Here is a 7,305-nt window from a genome sequence, read left to right on the forward strand (position 1 = left end):
GAAAGCCAGTGGCAGGGTTCTGGGCCCAGCGCCCAGATGGATCTTTACCCAGAGTCGGACTGTCTTTGTCGCTGTCAGACCTTAGCCGCAGTTAGGAGTTGCAGCAACACTCGTGGGTGACAAAAACTAGGAGCAGAGGACTGTGCTTCTCCCTGTCCGTCCGTCCGTCTCTCATCCAACAGCTGCTGCTGCAACACAAGCTGGGCACCAGACGGAACCAAGGACATTCCACTCCCCCTCCGTCTGCGGCCCTGAGAAAAACGGAGGAGGGGATAGGCTTGAGAGAAATCGAGAGCTTAGGACAGGGGCAGAGGAGGGCTGTGGGCTGAGGGCTGGGAGGGAGCAAGAAGCCAGAGTTCATTTTAACTACAGATCCATCACTGAACAATCTTGATAAGGGGACGTAACCATAGTGTTATGTTACTGGACTAGTAATCCAGAGACGCGAGTTCAAATCCCACCACGGCAGCTGGGGAATTTTAATTCAGTCAATTAATGGCAAAGGTAGTCTGGAGGACGAGTTCATGGAATGCATTCTATATTATCACCATCATAGGCAGTCCCTCGGAATCGAGGAAAACTTGCTTCCACTCTTAGCATGAGTTCTTAGGTGGCTGTACAGTCCAATACGAGAACCACAGTCTCTGTCACAGGTGGGACAAACAGTGGTTGAAGGGAAGGGTAGGCGGGGAGCCTGGTTTGCCGCACGCTCCTTCCGCTGCCTGCGCTTGGTTTCTGCATGCTCTCGGCGATGAGACTCGAGGAGCGCCCTCCAGGATGCACTTCCTCCACTTAGGGCGGTCTTTGGCCAGGGACTCCCAGGTGTCAGTGGGGATGTCGCACTTTATCAGGGAGGCTTTGAGGATGTCCCTGTAACGTTTCCTCTGCCAACCTTTGGCTCATTTGCCGTGGACGAGTTCAGAGTCGAGCCCTTGCTTTGGGAGTCTCATGTCTGGCATGCGAACTATGTGGGCCTGCCCAACGGAGCTAATGACCTAGCTGAAGGGACCGAGTGTAATGTATCCAAGTTTTCTGACGATACAAAGCTAGGTTGGACAGTAAGCTGTGAGGAGAATACAAAGACCCTGCAAAGGGATATAGATAGACTAAGTGAGTGGGCAGTAAAGTGGCAAATGGAGTATAATGTAGGGAAATGTGAGGTTATTCATTTTGGTAGGAAGAAGAGAAAATCAGAGTATCTTTTAAATAGTGAGAAACTTTTAAATGTTGGTGTTCAGAGAGATTTGGGTGTCCTCGTGCAAGAAACATACTAAGCTAGCATGAAGGTACAGCAAGCAGTAAGGAAGGCAAATGGACTGTTAGCTTTTATTGCAAGGGGTTTGGAGTATAAGAGTGAGGAAGTCTTGCTACAATTGTACAGGGCCTTGGTGAGACCACACCTGGAGTACTGTGCACAGTTTGGTCTCCGTATCAAAGGAAGGATACACTTGCGTTGGAGTTGGTGCAACAAAGATTCACTAGATTGATTCCTGGGGTGAGGTCTGTCCTAATGAGAGATTGAGTAGAATGGGCCTATACTCTCTGGAGTTTAGAAGAATGAGAGGTGGTCTCATTGAAGCACACATGATTCTGAAGGGGATTGACAGGGTAGATGCTGAGAGGTTGTTTCCCCCCTGGCTGGAGAGTCTAGAACTGGGGGGCACAGTCTCAGGATAAGGGGTTGGCCATTTAAGACTGAGATGAGGAGGAATTTCTTCACTCAGATGGTTGTGAATCTTTGGAAGTCTCTGTCCCAAAAGGCTGTGGAGGCAAGTCGTTGAGTATATTCCTGGCTGAGATAGATAAATTCTTCGACTCTAGGAGAATCGAAGGATATGGAGATCGGGCGGGAAAGTGGAGTTGATGTCAATGATCAGCCATGATCTTATTAAATGGCAGAGCAGGCTCGAGGGGCCGTATTGCCTGTTACTGCTCCTAGTTCTTATGTTCTTAATTAAATATATCTAGATTGAAAAAAAAAACTAGTATCCTTAATGATGACCATGGAACTGGACTGTCGTAAATTTCTACATTACCACAGTGACTACACTCCAAAAGTGCTTAATTGGCTGTAAAGCACTTTGAGATGTCTGGTGATCGTGCTCATCCGGTCTGGCCTGTATGTGATTCCAGACCCACTGCAATATGGGTGACTCTTAACTGCTCTCTCAGCTGGCCTAGCAAGCCACACAGTTGTACCAAATCACTATGATAAAGTCACTGTGGGAGAACCTTCATCACACGGACTGCAGCGATTCAAGGCGGCGGCTCACCACCATCTTCTCAAGGGCAATTCGGGATGGGCAATAAATGCCGGCCTTGCCAGTGACGCCCACATCCCGTGAATGAATAAAAAAGAATCTTGAATGCTCAATTTTAATGCTTTGATTCATTGGAGATAAATCAATCCAATTAAAATCTGATTATATAGTAAATTATATAGTAGATTCAATCCTATGCCAGCTGCTCAATTTATAGCTCCAATCCTGTTAATGTTTCAGATTCTTATTTTTGGCTGAACTTCTTAAATGGGAATATGAGGGCAGCAGAGTACTCCCATCTGATTGGTCCCCGGTAACCACTTCACGGATAATACAATAGTCACCTGGTCCACCAATCAGATTGCTAGAAACAGACATATACCGACTCAATTTTCTTTTTAAAACATAATTGCAATATGTAAATGATTCCAGGTCGATGTAATTTTAGATCTACTCTTCATTGTGCCATTTTTGAATATTTAATAGGACCATAGTAATATGCAAGACTGGAAAACACCCTTGGGTCTTTCTCGACCCTGAAATGAGCTTCCAACCACATTTTTGCACCACAGCTCAGACCACATATTTCCACCTTCCTAACATCGCCCGGCTCCACCCCACCTCAGCTCATCCGCTGCTGAAACCCTCATCCATGCCTTTGTAACCTTTAGACTTGACTGTCCCAACCCTCCGTAAACTTGGCTTCATCCAAAACTCGGCTGCCTGTGTCCTAACCTGCACCAAGTCCCGTTCACCCATTAGCCCTGTGCTCGCTGACCTACAGTGGCTCCCGGTTAAGCAGCGCCTTGAGTGTAAAATTCTCATCCTATTTTCAAACCCTTCGTCCCTCCCTATCGCTGTAATCTGCTCCAGTCCCACAACCTTTACTCTCCTCCAATTCTGGCTTCTTGAGCATTCCCGATTTTCATCGCTCCACCATTGGTGGCCGTGCCTTCAGCTGCCGAGGCCCCAAGCTCTGGAATTCCCTCTCTTTCCTCCTTTAAGACACTCCTTAAAACCTTCCTCTTTGACCAAGCTGTCCTAATTTCTCCTTAAGTGGCTTGTTGTTTAATTTTGTTTTATAACACTCCTGTGAAGCACTTTGGGACATTTTACTATATTAAAGGCGCTATATAAATGCAAGTTGTTGTTGTTAATGGGTCCATTTTGTCAATTCCAGTGCCAAGGAAATAATATATCCCATGATACCTCTCAACCCCATACCCACATCAATTATTTTCTCCAGATACTTATCCAGCTCATTTGAATTTGCCGACACAATCAGCTCTCAGTACCCCACTTGCTGTTGCATTCACCACCCTCAGCGTGAAGTAGTGAAGTCTAAACCGACTTTTCACTTCCATCTCAGGTTTGAGGCTATGCCCCCTTGTGTAGAATCTGTGGCTACATTACACGTATTGATATCTCTCTCATCTATAGCTTTTAAGATCTTGATTCCTTCTATGAGATCACTCCTGTGCCTTCTCTTTTCCAGTGTAAATATTGCCAGCGTCCTCATGGAGAAGTGTGAGGTAATGCATTTGGGGAGGAATAAACATTAAATGGTAGGACACAGAGAAATGTAGAGGAACAAAGGGACCTTGGAGTGCATGTCCACAGATCCCTGAAGGTAGCAGGCCAGGTAGAGAAGGTGGTTAAGAAGGCATATGGAAAACTTGCCTTTATTAATCGAGGCATAGAATACAAGAGCAGGGAGGTTATGCTTGAACTGTATAAAACATTAGTTAGGCCACAGCTAGAGTACTGCATGCAGTTCTGGTCACTACAGTATAGGAAAGATGTGATTGCACTAGAGAGGGCACAAAGGAGATTTATGAGGATGTTGCCTGGACTGGAGAATTTTAGCTATGTAGCAAGATTGGATAGGCTGGGTTTGTTTTCTTTGGAACAGAGGAGGCTGATGGGAGACCTTATTGAAGTGTATACATTATGAGGGGCCTGGATAGAGTGGATAGGAAGGACATATTTCCCTTAGGGGTCAACAACCAAGGGGGCATAGATTTAAAGTAATTGGTAGGTTTAGAGGGGATCTGAAGAGAACTTTTTTCACCCAGAGGGTGGTAGGGGTCTGGAACTCACTATCAGAAAGGGTGGTAGAGGCAGAAACCCTCACCAGATTTTAAAAGTACTCGGATGTGCAACTGAAGTGCGGTGACCTACAAGGCTACGGACCAAGAGCTGGAAGGTGGGATTAGGCTACATAGCTCTGTCGGCTGGTGTGGACACGATGGGCTGAAATGGACTCCTTCCATGCTGTAAGTTTCTATGATTCTACGTAACTTGAGGGCCTAATAAGACGCAGGAACTGGATGAAGGCTCGGCATGGTTTAGCAGGGATCAGTTCAGCTTCCATTTCCTCTATGGAAGATGGCGGCGGTCGGGAGGAACGTGCTGACGGTTGCTTTCCCGGGCACTCAACGCTGCCCATGGGCAGCAGCACAGAGGGAGCAGCGTGTGGTGGTCCGGCCTGGAAATCGGCGCAGTCCGGCCTGCAAGACCATCAACAGGCCGGGGCCATTGGAGGGAGCAGCGTGCGGCATACAACTGCAGGGAGCAGCGCGTGCTGCTGCAGGAGGGCGACGGCTGTGAAGCATTGTGGGCAGGCACAGCAGGAGGGGTGAAGGAGCAGCAAGAGTTTGTAGAAGGAAGTGACCGGGGCCCAGGGGCAGCACGGGCCAGCCCAAACTTTGACATGTGCATGCTCTAGGTCCGTGCAGCAGAGCTGGTCTCCAGTCGTCTTGGGTAACCCTTGCCACTGGACCAAGACCTAGCTCTGTTGAGCTTATGTGGTGGCTGGGGTGCAACGGCCACCACACGTTAAAAAAATCCACGCACAGACATCTTCCACCCTTCAAGATGTAGTGTGGGATCTGGAATATTAGGTCCTTCATTGAAACACCTGTGAACTCATCCTTTTTCGGCATGGAAGCAAGTCATCCTCACTTCGAGTGACTGCCTATGATGATGATGAATGAATAGTCTGCTAAAACTAACCATCAGGGCTCATACATGAAGAACAGCCAATCTGGGTTTAATAATTCGAGGAGGAACCCCAGTCATTGTATTAAACACTGCCTCTGTAAATGACAGACACACCCAGCCCCACTTGCAAGATTATCAATTGTGTTTTTACATCCATCACCGCGATATAAAATCCAGCTTATTGATTTCATAAAATCATACAGCTCAGAAAGGAGGCCATTCAGCCCATCATGCCTGTGCTAGCTCTTTGAAAGCGCTTTTAAATTAGTCCCACTCCCCTGCTCTTTCCTCATAGCCCTGTAAATGTTTAATTTTCAAGGTTATGTCCAATTCCTAGACCAGTAACTTAACTGGACCAGCCACATAAATACTGTGGCTACAAGAGCAGGTCAGAGGCTGGGTATTCAGTAGTGAAGGTCTCAACTCCTGACTCCCCCAAAGCCTTTCCACCGTCTACAAGGCACAAGTCAGGAGTGTGACAGAATACTCCCCACTTGCCTGGATGAGTGCAGCTCCAACAACACTCAAGAAGCCAGACACCATCCAGGACAAAGGTACCCACTTGATCGGCACCACCTTCAACATTCATAATATATCGGCCATTCCTTCATCGTTGTTGGTTCAAAATCCTGGAACTCGCTCCCGAACAGCACTGTGGGAGCACCTTCACCACACGGACTGCAGCGGTTCAAGAAGGCGGCTCACCACCACCTTCTCAAGGGCAATTAGGAATGGGCAATAAATGCTGGGCTTTCCCAGTAATGCCCACATCCCATGAACGAATATTTTTTAAATTCCATCAACCCTTTCAGGCAGTGCATTCCAGATCATCACAACTCCCAGTGTATAAAAATTCTCCTGCGCCCACCACCCAGTTCTTTTGTCAATTATTTTAAATCTGTATGCTCTGGTTAGCGACCCTCCTGCCAGGAGATTGCAATGCGTCTTGTTGTTGTTGATCTCGGTGAGTGCTCATGGACAGGTGAATGTGCTTCAGGTATGGGGTGAAAACTGCACCACAAGCTTTCTCCTGGACAGGGCACCCAGGGGCCCCCCACCCTGGGTCTCCATCTCCCTCTCCCCCGGAGGCCCCTCTCCCCGCCCTATCCCCGGGTGTCCATCACCCCATCCCCGCCCCCCGCGGATCTCCCGGTCCTCCCCGTCAATCTATCGAGGATAAGCCCAAACCCCAGCCCCAGCGCTCAGGGCTCAGCACTTACCCCCGCAGCGGCTCCGATTCCCCGGGCCCCGGCCCCGCACACTGAGCCCGCTCAGCACCAGGCTGCCGTCACCACAACAACAGGCTCCGCCCCGGTCGCCCAAAGCCCCGCCCCTGCGCACACAGGCCCCGCCCACCGCGCTTCCTGCTCGCCGTGCGGCGGATAGGGCCTATTCTCCAGCACGTCATCGGTAACCTCGACCTGCCGCCATTGCATCGGGAAGACCGGCAGGGAAAAGCAAAAGCTGCAAGTGCTGAGAATATACAGCACCTGTCACTTTGTCACAATCTTACAATTAGACGTTGTGAAATCAGCACGCACTTTTTCAGACGAAGGGTAGTGGGAATTGGGAACTCACTCACCCAAAAGGCTGTTGAGGCTGGGAGTCAATTGAAATTTTCAAGACTGAGAGCGCTAGATTTTTTTATTGGGTTATGGCTCAAAAGCAGGTAAATAGTATGAAGACACAGATCAGCTATGGATTGCAAAACAGACTCGAAGGGATTGAATGGTCTAAATCTGTTCCTATTATATATTTCTAGTATTTATTTCAGATTCCCAGCATTTATTGAATGCCGTACACTTTTCAAAGCACTTGAACTATAGTCACTGTATGCGAACTGTATTAGCATTAGCGGAAATGTCAGCCACGTGTTCAAATCTCTGGAGTGGGGCTTGAACCATCAACCTTTGTGAACCCAGAAATGAGATTGCTACCGCTAAAGCTGACAACTACCCGTCTTCAAACATGCTATAGGATCTTTAACCTCTTGGAGTAACTTTTTATCTAAAGGTTAGCACCTCCAACAACTTGCCATTCA

General features: G+C 48.1%; 1 protein-coding gene across 1 annotated transcript in view; it reads right to left on the reverse strand.

The window, feature by feature from the left end:
* Window positions 1-6,568, reverse strand: part of cuedc2 (CUE domain containing 2) — a 28,151-nt gene extending 21,583 nt beyond the window's left edge. The window contains exon 1 of the mRNA XM_070865410.1: window positions 6,485-6,568. The gene's annotated coding sequence lies outside the window, so the exon portion shown is untranslated. The remainder of the gene's footprint in view (window positions 1-6,484) is intronic.
* Window positions 6,569-7,305: the final 737 nt, after the last annotated feature.

The sequence above is a fragment of the Pristiophorus japonicus genome, chromosome 22 (genome assembly GCF_044704955.1).
Source record: "Pristiophorus japonicus isolate sPriJap1 chromosome 22, sPriJap1.hap1, whole genome shotgun sequence".
NCBI classification, from domain to species: domain Eukaryota; kingdom Metazoa; phylum Chordata; class Chondrichthyes; family Pristiophoridae; genus Pristiophorus; species Pristiophorus japonicus.